The sequence below is a fragment of the Nicotiana tabacum genome, chromosome 19 (assembly GCF_000715075.1).
Source record: "Nicotiana tabacum cultivar K326 chromosome 19, ASM71507v2, whole genome shotgun sequence".
Classification (NCBI taxonomy): Eukaryota; Viridiplantae; Streptophyta; class Magnoliopsida; order Solanales; family Solanaceae; genus Nicotiana; species Nicotiana tabacum.
The window spans coordinates 140,447,995-140,462,012 of NC_134098.1; the positions used below are offsets into that span (position 1 = coordinate 140,447,995).

At 40.5% G+C, this 14,018-nt stretch overlaps 1 long non-coding RNA gene across 1 annotated transcript; it reads left to right on the forward strand.

Annotated features, from left to right (window-relative positions):
* Nucleotides 1-7,745: 7,745 nt before the first annotated feature.
* On the forward strand, nt 7,746-9,610 carry LOC107770394 (uncharacterized). The gene is made up of 3 exons (XR_001644600.2): nt 7,746-8,008; nt 8,343-8,414; nt 9,259-9,610. It is a non-coding gene; the product is annotated as an uncharacterized LOC107770394 (long non-coding RNA).
* The last annotated feature ends 4,408 nt before the right edge of the window (nt 9,611-14,018 follow it).

The following is a 14,018-nucleotide window of genomic DNA, read 5'->3' on the forward strand; positions in this document are numbered from 1 at the left end:
TGGCCTTTGTAAAAGACTTCTATTGCAATGTATATAAGGCTTTTTTCTCTTTGGCAATTTTTGAGTTCGTTTCTTTTGGCTTTCCCTTTATGATTGCAAAGATTTCAAATGTCTTAGTACGAAATAAAACGTAGAAATAAGGTCTTGTTCGGAGGTTTGAACAAGACTCGTTGTCAATGTAAATTTTGTTTGAAACTTGTGAGGGGCTCGGTATGGCCGGAAGCTTTCCCTGAAGTGCTTGTTTAGATGTTTTTAGATTATAGTTTTACCAAGGGTAACCTTTGAACCAGTTTGGAATTTCTGAAGGCCTTATGTTTTGATTACGGGCTTCGGACGTCTCCGAGCCATTTCTAGGGTGGTCGTAGCCTTTTAAGTTCAGGTACTGCCTAATAGGCTTTGTACCTCCGGTTTTCAATACCCGAGCCGTCCGAACTTGCCTTGGACGACAGTCCCCAAGTGGGGGTGGCCGTAGCCATTTAAGTTTAGGCACTGCCTAATAGGCTATTGTCCTATCCACCTAGCCCAGACTGTTCAAGCACAAAGTTTCCTTCCTTGCTAAAATCATAACCCGAGGGTGATAGCCCCTACTATTCGGGGTCGATCGTCGAGAGGGATCAGATACTGTTGATGCGACCATCGATTCCAGTTCATAACCGGTCTTTGATTCTAAGTTAGCTCGATCCACTGCTGCCTCATTAAAAACCTTGCCGGAAAACCCATTTATGACAAAACCAGTTCAAGGGAAAAAAGTGCAACACGTGCTTTCAAGCCTAACAGCTGCATCATTCTTTGGCTGTTTCCTGTAAGTGTTAGTCCAATTCGCAATATATGTAAAGAAAAGAATGAATGGGGTCGTACCTCAGCAGTAGTATCTAGTTGTTTAGTAGTTGCTCATCGTTCCCTGCTTCGAGTTTGTATGAACTTTTACCAGTAATCTAGATAATTCAATATGGACCTTCCCAATTCGGTCCCAACTTCCCTTCGTTTGGGTTTCGGGTATTCAATGTCACCTTTATTAACACCAAGTCCCTGATATTGAAGTGTCAGAGATTGGATCTCTGGTTATAATACCTTTCGATCCGTTTTATTTGGGCGGCCAATCGGACGAGGGCGGCCTCGCGCCTCTCGTCCAATAGTTTCAGGCTCGTGCTCATGGCCTCAACGTTTGACTCTTCAGTAGCATATTGGAACCTGAAACTCAGTTATCCTACCTCGGCCGGTATTAGCGCTTCGGCACCGTAGACCAATGAGAATGGGGTGGCCCCGATACTAGATTTTGAGGTCGTATGGTATGCCTACAGCACTTCGGGAAAAATTTCCTTCCATTTTCCTTTAGCGTCGATCAGTCTCTTCTTTAGGTTTTGGAGTATGGTCTTGTTTGTAGACTCTGTCTGCCTGTTCCCACTAGGGTGATAGGGTGTTTATATGATCCTTTTGATCTTATGGTCCTCAAAAAATTTGCTCACCTTACTACCGATGAACTGCTTCCCGTTGTCACATACGATCTCGGCCGGCATTCCGAACCGACATATTATGTGGTCCCAAATAAAATCAATAACTTATTTCTCCCTGACTTCCTCAAATGCCTGAGATTAAACCCATTTAGAAAAATAGTCAGTCTCAAACAATATAAATTGAGTCTTACCTGTGCCCATGGCAGGGGACCGACGATGTCCATTCCATATTCATGAATGGCCAAGGTGACAAGACCGAATGCAGAAGCTCCTCAGGCTAGTGGATCATCGGTGCGTTCCTATGACAGTCGTTGCATCTCCGTACGAACTCCTTAGCATCTTTGTCCATATCAATCTAGTAATAGTGGCTCTGATTATTTTACGAACCAACGATTCGGTCCCTGAGTGGTTTCCACATGTGCCTTTGTGAACTTTCCTGAAAACATATTCGGTGTCTCCCAGCCCCACACATATGGCGAGTGGGCCATCGAATGTTCTTCTGAATAGGGTATTATCTTCGGACAGGCTGAACCTGGCCGCTTTCGTGCACAGAGATCTTGATTTTTTAGGATCCAAGGGTAGTTTCCCGGTCTTCAGGTAATCTATATACTTGTTTCTCTAGTCACATGTTAAGTTTTTCGAATTTATCATGGCCTGGCCTTCTTCTACTTCCGATTTCATGCGTTATACGACCGTTCCCGAGTTGAACTCATTGTCATCAACGGACGACTCCAAGTTAGCTAGAGCATCGGCTTCGCTATTTTGATCCTAGTGTACATGTTGTAGGGTTCACTCCTTGAATCTATGTAGCGTTACCTGTAGTTTATCCAGGTATCTTCGCATTCGTTCCTCTTTCACTTCGAACGTCCCATTGACTTAATTCACTACAAGGAGGGAATCACATTTAGCTTCGATCACTTCGGCCCCCAGGATTTTAACCAATTCAAGACCTGCAATCATGGCCTCATATTCGGCCTCATTATTAGTCAATTTCATAGTTTTAATAGATTGTCTAACTACGTTACCCGTGGGTAGCTTTAACACGATGCCAAGCCCGAACCCTTTTGCGTTCGAGACACCATACGTAAATAGGGTCCAGATCCCCGAGAAAGTACCCGAGTTCAACAACAATTCCCTTTCGACTTAGGGTAATAGGGTTGGCGTGAAGTCGGCCATGAAGTCTGCCAAAATTTGGAATTTGATGGCGGTTCGGGGTCGATATTCGATATCGTACACGCTAATTTCCACAGCCCATTTGGCCAATCGTCCCGAGAGCTCGGGTTTATGCATTATATTTTTTAACGGGTAAGTAGTTACGACACATATGAGGTGGCATTGAAAATACGGCTTTAACTTCCGTGAGGTGCTTAGCAAAGCGAGCGCCAATTTCTCTAAGTGAGGATACCTAGTTTCGGCCTCGCCTAGAGTCCTGCTAACATAATAGATAGGAAATTGCGTACCTTCCTCTTCTCGGACTAGGACTCCACTTACTGCTATCTCGGATACCGCTAAGTACAAGTACAACTGCTCGTCTGCCTTCGGAGTATGAAGCAAATGCGGGCTCGAAAGATACCGCTTGAGTTCTTCCAAAGCTTGTTGGCACTCTGGGGTCCATGAGAAGTTGTTCTTCTTATTTAACAACGAGAAGAACTAGTGGCTCTTATCGTAGGACCTTGAAATGAACCGTCCCAAGGCGGCTATGCACACGGTTAGCCTTTGAATAGCCTTGACATTGTCCACGACGGTGATGTCTTCTATGGCCTTGATCTTGTACGGATTGATCTCGATTCCCCGGTTATACACCATAAATCCAAGAAACTTTCCGGATCCGACCCCGAATGCGCATTTCTCCGGGTTCAGCTTCATATTGTATTTCTTTAGTATGTTGAAGGTTTCCTGCAAATGTTCCAAATGGTCCTCTGCTCGCAGGGACTTTACTAACATGTCATCAATGTAAACCTCCATCGATTTTCCTATTTGTTCTTCGAACATCCGGTTTACTAGGCGTTGGTAAGTGGAACCAACATTCTTTAACCTGAACGGCATTACATTATAACCATTGGTGCCGTATTTAGTGATGAAGGAAGTTTTTTCCTGATCTCCCGGGTCCATCCAGATTTGGTTGTACCCAGAATAGGCATCGAGAAAGTTGAGGATCTCGTGGTCGGCCGTCGCATCGATCATGCGATCGATATTGGGCAGAGGAAAAGATTCCTTGGGGCATGCTTTGTTCAGGTCTTTGTAGTCTACACACATTCTTAATTTATTTCCCTTTTAGGGACTACTACTACGTTTGCTAACCAATTCGGGTACTTAACTTCCCGAATGGAACCAATTTTAAGGAGTTTAGGTACCTCGTCTTTGATGAATGCATGCTTGACTTCGGACCGAGGCCTCCTCTTTTGTTTAACCAGGTGAAACTGCGAGTTCAAGGTCAGCTTGTGAGTAGTTATTTCCGGCGGGATCCCTGTCATGTCAAGATGGAACCAAGCAAAACAATCTATGTTAGTTATAAGGAATTCAATGAATTTTTTCCTGAGCACGGGACTTAAAGCCGTGCCCAAGTATACCTTCCGATCGGGCAGGTGCTCGATCAATATGACTTGCTCCAGCTCCTCGACCGTTGACTTGGTGGCATCAGAATCGTCAAGGATTATGAAAGACATGGGAACTCTGTAGTCGTCATCCTCGCCCGTTCCCTACTTTTATGGTTCGGTCGGGGCTGGCGTCGGTGATTGCTATTTGGTTTCTTCCTTGGTGACCAAACTCGGGTTCTTTGATATCGAGAGTGAGGATATCGGAACCACCTCATTGACTGTGAATATCCCTTTTACGGTCGGTTGCTCCCCGTAAACTGTTTTAACTTCTCCTAGTATGAGGAATTTTAACGCCTAGTGTAATGTCGAGGGTATTGCCCTTATGTTGTGAATTCATAGCCTTCCGAGCAGAGCATTGTATCTCATATCTCCTTCGATCACGTAGAACATTGTTTCCTAAACGGTTCCGGCGGTGTTCAACGGTAGGGTTATCTCCCATATAGTGGTTTCACATGCCATGTTGAATCCGTTTAGAGCTTGGACTGCAGGCACAATTTGGTCTTGTAGACCCAGTTGTTCTACGACCCTCGATCTGATGATATTGGCTGAGCTACCTGGATCAATTAACACACGCTTAACTCGAGATCTATATGTAAGTACAGATATTACCAGTACGTCATTGTGTGGCTGCACGATGCCTTCAGCGTCATCGTCATTGAAAGATACGGTTCCTTCTGGCACAAAATCTTGAATCCTTTTTTCCCTTGTGATGGACACTTTGGTGCGCTTTAACATCGGCCCCTGGGGGACGTCAACCCCACCAATGATCATGTTAATGACGTCCCGAGGTTCCTCTTGCTCGATCACTCAGAAACTCTCGGAGGTGTTCGTTTTTTAATAATCGGGCTACTTCCTCTCTCGGTTGTCGGCAGTCTTCGGTCATGTAGCCATGAGTTCCATGATATTTACACATTAGGTTGGGGTCCCTTTGGCCAGGATCGGATTGCAATGGTAAAGTCCACTTAGTATATTTGATACGTCCGATGGCTAATACGATGGCGGCAGTGTCGATGTTGAAGAGTTACTCCGATAACCTTGGTCTTCCTTAGGCATGATGGGTCTGTAAAATCCGCTTTTGCTCATGAGTCCCCAATTATTCTGACCTCAGTCGCTCCTTCTTTCACTTCCCGTAATGTTGTGTATGGACCCATTGCCCCTTCGATCTCCATTGTACGGTTGATACTGTTCTCTATTCAATCTTGTTTCACGATCAATGTCTCTCTTGGATCTGTCACCTAATCCGACGGGATAAATGGACCCGGAAGGGGCCTTGAGCTGATCGTCTTCGACCCTGATTTTCGATTGGTATCGGTTATGAATGTCGGCCCATGTTACTACCGGGTATTCTATTAGATTTTGCATTAACTGTTATGAAACCAATGAGCTTCGGGGATTGAGTCCTTGGGTGAAGGCCTGAACGGCCCAATCGCCTGTGACCAGAGGCAGGTTCATCCATTCCATTTGAAACCTCGATACGAATTACTTGAGCATCTCGTTATCTCTTTGCTTTACCTTGAAAAGGTCTGATTTCTTGGTCTCGACCTTAAAGGCCCCAGCGTGCGCTTTTAAAAATGTGTCTCCAAGCATAGTAAATGAGTCAATAGAATTAGGGAGTAAGTTGTGATACTATATCATAGCTCCTTTCGACAAGGTCTCTCCGAACTTTTTCAACAGAACGAATTCGATTTCATCATCTTCCAAGTCATTTCCTTTGATGGCGTACGTATAAGAGGTCACATGTTCGTTGGGATCGATTGTCCTATTATACTTCAGAATTTCGGGCATACGGAACTTCTTTAGGATCGGCTTCAGAGCTGCGCTCGGAGAGAAAGGCTTTTGGACAAATTTTTTGGAATCCAGGCCCTTCAGTATCGGTGGTGCTCCCGGGATTTAGTTGACCGTGGAGTTATAGGTCTCCATTTTTTTGTTGCTGGCTTCGATTTTCGTTTCTCCTGATTCCATCCATTTTTTCAGTTCCTCAAGCATCTTTATTATCTCAGGTTTGGTCCCGGGTTCTGCTTCACCTGACCTTTCTATGGCCGGTTCATTTCTACGGGCATTTTTTCGCGACGATTCGGGCTCAACTCTGCTGGGGGCTCGACTTTGGTTCTGCAACTGGGCTATCGTTGTCTGTTGAGCCTGTAACATTTCGAATATCACGCGCAAGTTGATCTCGCCACCTTCTCCGTCGCGTGTAGTCCAGGCTATCGATCGGGCTCTCCCGCGAATGCTATTTTCGGTGTCAGCAGGCAAGTTTGCTTCGGTTGCCACATGTGAGTTGGCATCGATCGGATCAACGACCGGGACTCTGTTGGGGTCAGCATAGGGCACCTCGTTGCTGGGTACCACGTTATTTTTTTTTTCCATGATGGTCCGACTCAGCATCCACGTTCAAATGGGCAGATTGGGAGTTCGACATTTTTTATTAGACCTGGAATTAAAAGCTCAAAGAACAAGTGTAAAATAGAGTGTGTTATGGAAATTTGTATCAAATTACCACTATTATCCTTAGCCCCCATGGTGGGCGCCAAACTGTTTACCCTAAAAAATGGATAACAATTAAATTTGTAAGTGATTTTAAGGATACGTTGATTAATTCAATACAAACGATAAATTGCGTTAGATTAAACAGATAAATGAAGTGATAAAATATCAAACCAATCAAGAGGTGTGATCCCGCACTTAGTAACAGCTTAATGGAATGCCTGCCTTTGAACCCGGGCTCACGTTACTGATGATTTGAATAACAGAGAAAATAAGAGTATATTGCCTTGATGTGCGTATTATCATGTCTCTAATGAATAATCAGACCCCCTATGTATAGTAGGGGAGTTTTACCCTATGTACAATTCCATAAAAGGTAAAAATCTTTCGTTTAACTAATCAGTGGTTTTCTGCCGATATGTGCCGAGATCCACGCCGTGATATCCGACATGTCGCGAATATCACGGCCTTTTGTTGGTCTTGCTCGATTGTCTGGTAATGCTCTCCGAGACTTTTGGGGTTTGAACCGAACCTGGGATCATGACACCGATACTCCCGAGGGCCGGTGTTTTGCCCGGACCCCGGATCAAGGGGCTCCTTGCCTCGATTCTGGTTCCTTGCCTTTACGTTTCTTGCTCAGTTCACTTCATCGGAAATCGAGACATCCTATGGGCTCGATTTCACCCGTATACAACCCTCTTACATGTGTATCCGATATCTTATACTCGAAATATAGATAGGATTCTTAAAGCTTTTCCCTTTAATTTTTTTATTATCCGTAGGTAATAGCTAGGTAGAAGTGGCTTGACTGAATGAATCGATCAGAGAAAAGAGGAATAGACATTCGGAGTGACTTGACTGACTGAGTTAGAGAGAAAGAAACCGATGTGATGGAATACATAGAAACAATATAGGTACAATCTTTGTGCTATTCTTAGTAAAATCGCACTAAGCTTTTATAACTCTTTTCAATAACCACAAGGCCAGTACTGGAGACATTCTATATATTTCAAAGAATATGAAATTGACCAAGAATAACTTTTTATAGAGCTTTAATGGAGTAATAGTAGTACTTTTTTGTAGTTTTCCTTAGTCTATTATATATATATATATTATTATTTTTATTTTTATTATTATATAGAAAAGGCTTGATGGTCGACCAAGGGCATAAATGACATTTTGCTCTGCCATTATTTATTTTAGGTGTAAAACTGCTTTATTTCCTTCGCAATATATCTGACACAAACTCTAGAACTTTCCCTAGCTTTCTGAAGCAAAAACAACAACAAAAAGAGAATTAGTGAAGGTCTTATTTTGGTTAATAGCTTTTAGGTCCCGTGCAATTTATCGAATTTCAGACTGCTTTACGAATTTTTGGTTAGTATTAGGCAAAGAATATCTAATAGTAAATTTTAGGGAAACAAATGCTGCTGAATTTTATGTCACTCTCTTCAAATATCCGATGCACATCAGGTATCCCTTTTAGCCCTTGTTCTCTAGTGATACGTTTATTGTTCAACTCCAGAGTTCTTCTTCGCTTCTTATAAGTGTCATCTCTCTGTTTTGGAGTGTTTCTCAACTCTCTTCGGCGTTTTTTTCTATTCTTCAGGCCGCATAGTTGATTTAGTGGTAAATATTTTTAGGATTCTCTAATGACTTGGGCTCTAATGACGAGCAGTTTATAGATGTGGTATAGTTGAGCATCATAATTTCTGTAATCTATGCAAAGATATGAATATTTGTTGGCATGTGTTCTTCTATCCTTTAGTATTATATGAATGTTTTTAACTAATATTTGTATTTACAGGACTTACATTTCCCATGCACTTGGTGTATCATTATGCTACCTTCAAACCAAGTGATATCCTGCATCTTAGAGGTAGGTATCTTTTCATTAGTTTGGAAAATCTAGATGATTAATCTTGTGGCTTACTAGAACGATCAATAGTTGTACTAGCAATCCACGTTACATCAATGCTGATTTCCTTGCTTTTGTTCTAATGTATTTATCTAGGACTACCTCTATTGCTTGTTTGCTTTCTTTCTTTCTTTCTTTCTTTTTTTCTTGTTCTCTGTTTTTTTGTACATTGGACCCATATTATAGGTTGCTAAATATGTTAAGTTTGCTAATGAAACCTTTGATGACTTCTTCTAATATCTTATGGTGTATTGTTGTCTAGAGGTGTGACATATACCTTGCTACAAGTCTAACCTCACTGGGTTATTAAACAACATATAATGACTTTTAGTTATTTCCTAAGACACGCATGTGACAAATTCTGGAACTAACTCTCTATGTTGAATATGAACATGTTGAAATGGGAATTTATTCATTAATACTGTAGTGACATGGTTGAAAACACTGACCATATGGAGATTTTAATCGGACAACATTTAACAAACGTTTACATTTAGCCAACTGTTAGTTTTGTCCACTGTAATGTTTAATTGGCATATCATCCTGAAATGAAATGGACTAAGCTCATGAATCATGAGAAAGAAGAAAAGTGCTTACTACTTGCTCTAGGTTGAATCCTTTTTATTAATGTCTGTTATCTTTGAGACATGATAGGTTGTGGTCTTTATAAATGAGTTGTGAGTGTATGTTGAATTCCATTAAGTTCTCTTTAGCTTTAATATTTTTTTGTCTCCTTTATCTTTTGACCGATTAAAGGCTTTGGTCATTTTAAATGAGTAATTAGCTGAAATATTCTTTGTTGCAGGCATCAAGAACGCTGCTATATTTATTCCTGTAGAACCATGCCGGGATAAGAGTTGCTAAGGTAAATTTTGAAGCTTAGCAGAATAAAAATGGAAATCTTTGTTTACTTTTTGTGTTTCAAGAATAAATACGTACTATCTCCTCTTACCCTTTATGTTATGTTAGGAAATACTTTATGATCCTAAATGGATAGCTGCACATGCTATTTGTGTTTAACTATTTTCTTGGTCTATTTTAACTATCAATCTTCAAACAACGCATAAAGAGAGGTTGTGTATGCGTAAAAATACAAGCACTGTGTAATGTGTTTGTGCAATATTAAGATGCCAACTCGGTAAAATGATTTGATCGTATTTGTTGTTTTTGTACTAATATAATTGTGTTATTTTAGTCATCCTGTCGCCATTCTACAAGCAAGACATCATATAGTATCTTTGTTTCAGGTCTATAACCATGTTTGGAGGGTAATTTATTTCTTTTACCACATGTGAAAGTAAATATTGCTTTAGCTCATATTGATGCAATGTATAGTACTTCACTGTTCCGGCCCTACAACAATATTTTTTATAGGTTTATTTGTAGATAGATATATTATTAAATTTTAACTATAACTGAAAAGTTAGCATTCTTTCTGATTTCTAAATTGTTTATTATTGGCAGATTTTAACTTTCTCCCAATGCCTACAAAACCCACACCATTTCAAAATGAAATAACTAAATTTTGAATACGATGCTAGAAATTAAGCACAGAAGCTAAGATATTCTATAATATTTTTTATGTTTGTTTGTACACGGTAACACTTTAATATTTGATACAAGGACCAAATTTGCATATGAAGAAAAGAGTAGTACACCAGGAATCTTTGTATTTGAGTGTGAAGCAACTTTTGTCATGAAACTTGAGGTTTCCAAACCATGATTTGATAGGAATTCAGTTTATATTTCCCAATTTATAATGTTAAGAAGTCTTTTGGAATTCTTAATACTTGAAAGAAAAAAACGTTATGCTTGATTTCAAGATTTTGTGTCCTTTCTAATCTGAGGTAAAATGTGGATAGCAACAATCTAGGGAAACCTCTCTTAATTGACTGAGCACGGAATTTAAGAAAATAAAGAAGATTTTTAAATTTGTGGTGTAAAATAAGGCACATATATTTTGTGTGGCTATAAATTATTGCATAAAGGTAAATTATTTTCAAATAGGGAAAGATGTCATTCTTTTTGACACGAACTAAAAAGGAAATAGGTTCACATAAATTGAAACGAAGGGAGTATCATTTTAGTGGGCATTTGGACATAAGAATTGTAAAATTTCAAAATACTGGGAAAAATATTTCAAGTGAAAATGGCATTTGAAATTTAGAGTTCTGTTTGGATATGAATATAATTTTGGGTAGTTTTTAAAATTTTGTGAGTGATTTGAGTGAAAATTTTAAAAAATAATTTTTTAGAATTTTTTAAATTTTTAAAATATAATTTAAAATAAAAATTAAAAATTTTATAAACAAACGACAATTTCGAAAAAAGTGATTCTTATGTCCAAACGGGCTTTTAGTATCATCAACTCACTAAACAGGGGCCCCTCAATCCTCATCCACACGTCACCGGCACGATAGATAGAGATTAGAGTATGCGAAGTATAATTACATGGCTCATATTAACCCCAGTGAAAAGTGTTTTTAACTCTTTACCCATAATACTGTGTGGTGGAAAGCTGTGGATGTTGACTTACAACAAAAAAATCTCAGTTTAAGTTAATTATTCGGGTAGGTAGCGTAAGAAATATCTACACAATTAACAACCAAATTTTTGTTGGTCACATGTATGGTGTGTTGTTCGATTCTACAGGTTATTTTATAAAATTTTCATATTTTATTATATTTAATCAAAATTAAATTTTTTAAAACCGTTCCAATCATGTTAGTTCCTCTTCGGTATCGGTATCGGTACGGTTCGATTAATTTTCGATATTCTTTAGATACAGCAACAACAACCCAGTAAAATCCCACTAATGGGGTCTAGGGAGGGTAGTGTGTACGCAAACCTTATCCCTACCCCAAAGGAGTAGAGAGGTTGTTTTCGAAAGACCCTCGGCTCAAGAAAACAAAAAGACAAAAGGACAAAAGGAGACTTTCGATATTTTTTTAGATGTCGGGTAAAAATTACTAATAGAAGTAGAATGCAATAATATACATACTTTTATAGGATTTCGCAAAACACTCTAAATATTTTTACTGTTTAAAGGGTGATTGTCACGACCCAAAACTAACCCCCTGTCGTGATGGCGCCTATCGTGGAACTAGGCAAGCCGACTCATTTCCAAAACAAAACGATATTTTCATTTCAAAGATAATTTCAAGATTATTTAACATAAAAACCTCCATTTAAAGAGTTCAAATCAAAGAAAAACAGAAGTGCGGAAAAGAAAAGCCCGACATCGGGGTGTCACTAGTTATGAGCATCTACTATAATCTGTCTAACAATATCAAGGCTAACTCAGCCTGAAAAATAGCTAAATACAACTAGAGGAAGATAAGAGGGAGAAGAGCAGGGGTTGCGATCGCCAAACAGCTACCTTGCTATCTCCAAGAAAATCTACAACCAGAACACTCAATAACCGCTACCGTGTCCAGCCACACCTGGATCTGCACACAAGGTGCAGAGAGTAACGTGAGTACGCCAACTCAGTAAGTAACAACAATAAATAAAGACTGAGCAGTAGTGACGAGCAATAAAGCATATAACGTTCATATTAGGAAATCTCAGTAAAATACCACATGCTCTTAAAAATCAGGATTTGAATCAAATATCTCGTTTAAACCCAGTTCCAATAAAAATCATTTTAAAGACATTTTTATTTTCCAATAGTTTTTCAAACAAAGGCTCAATGCAAATGTGAGCAAAAATGATGAAATCATAAACAACCACTCGGGCAGACCTCACAGTCGCTCGTGCCACTCGGGCATACCTCACAATCACTCTTGCCACTCGGGCATACCTCACAATCACTCTTGCCTCCCAGTCACTCAGCACTCGGCACTCGGCACTCGCACTCAGTAGGTACCTGCGCTCACTGGGGGTGTGTACAGACTCCGGAGGGGCTCCTTCAGCCCAAGCGCTATAATCTGCACGGACAACTCACGTGCGATAATAATAAAGTATGTTGCAGGCGGGCAGCCCCAATCCACACTCATCCTCACCAATCAGGCCCTCAGCCTTACTCAGTCATAAGTATGCTGCAGGCGGACAGCCCCGATCCACACTCATCCTCACAAATCAGGCCCTCGGCCTCACTCAGTCATAAGTAACTCAAGCCTCTCGGGCATTTCAGTAAAATAGGGCATTCGGCCCAAAACATTTATATACATCAAAATAGAGTCATAAAACTAAGTTATGCGGTAAACAAGTATAAACATGACTGAGTATAGATTTTCAATCGAAACAATGAGAGGATGGTAAGAAACAGCCCCTAAGGTTCCAAACAGCATTGGCGCAAGGCCCAAACATGGCATTCAGCCCAATTTACATAAAAATCTTTCTAAATCATATAAGTATCAATAGTTTTAACAAAGTATGCAACTTTACAGTTGCTACGGGACGGATTAAGTCACAAATTCCCAACAGTGCATGCCCGCACGCCCGTCACCTAGCATGTGTGTCACCTCAAAATAATAGAATGATACGAAATCCGGGGTTTCATACCATCAGGACTAGATTTACAATCGTTACTTACCTCAAATTGGTCAAATCTCTACCCCGAAATGCTCTTTCCTCTGGACTCGGCCTCCAAATGCTCCAAATCTATTCACAATCAATATAATACCATCAATATACACTAATGGAATGAATTCCACAAGAAAAGCTTCAAAAATAGACCAAAACCTGAAATTGGCTCAAAATTCGCCCGTGGGGCCCACGTCTCGGAACCCGATAAAAGTTATAAAATCCAAAAGCCCATTCAACCACGAGTCTACCCATACTAATTTTACCAAAATCCGACCTCAACTCGACCCTCAAATATACATATCAAATTTTCAAATTTCTAAGTTTTAATCTCTAATTTACGTCTCAAAAACATGTAATCTAGTCGGATTACTCGATGATAATTCAATATTATGGAGTAGAAATGATCACAAAGGACTTACCTCAAGTTTTTCTTGAAAATATATCAAAAATCCCCTCTCCCCAAGCTCCAATTTGCCAAAAATGGCAAATGAGACGAAATCCTTGTTTTTATAATTCTGCCCAGACATCTTCGGTCCTGCCTCGATCTTGGCCCTCGATCTTGGCCTTCGATCGAGGTCCTCGATCCTGGTCCTCGGTCCTGCCCCTCGATCCTAGATTCTCGATCCGGAGCTCGATCGTGCCTTCGATCGTGGCTCTCGACTCTGGGCTCGATCGTGCCTTCGATCGTGACCCTCGACCCTGGGCTCGATCATGCCTTCGACCTTGAGCTCGATCTGGGCTTCGATTATGGCCCTCGATCATGCCTTCGACCGTGACCCTCGATCTGGGCTTCGATCGTGGCCATCGACCCTGAGCTCGATCTGGGCTCGATTCTGGGCAGAAGCAATTTCCAACAAAAGGAAATTGCAGCAGCTATTCTAGTTCAATTTTTGATCCGTTAACCATTCGAACTTCACCCGAGGCCCTCGGGACCTCAACCAAATATACCAACAAGTCCTAAAACATCATACGAACTTAGTCGAATCCTCAAATCACCTCAAACAACGCTAAAACCATGAATTACACCCCAATTCA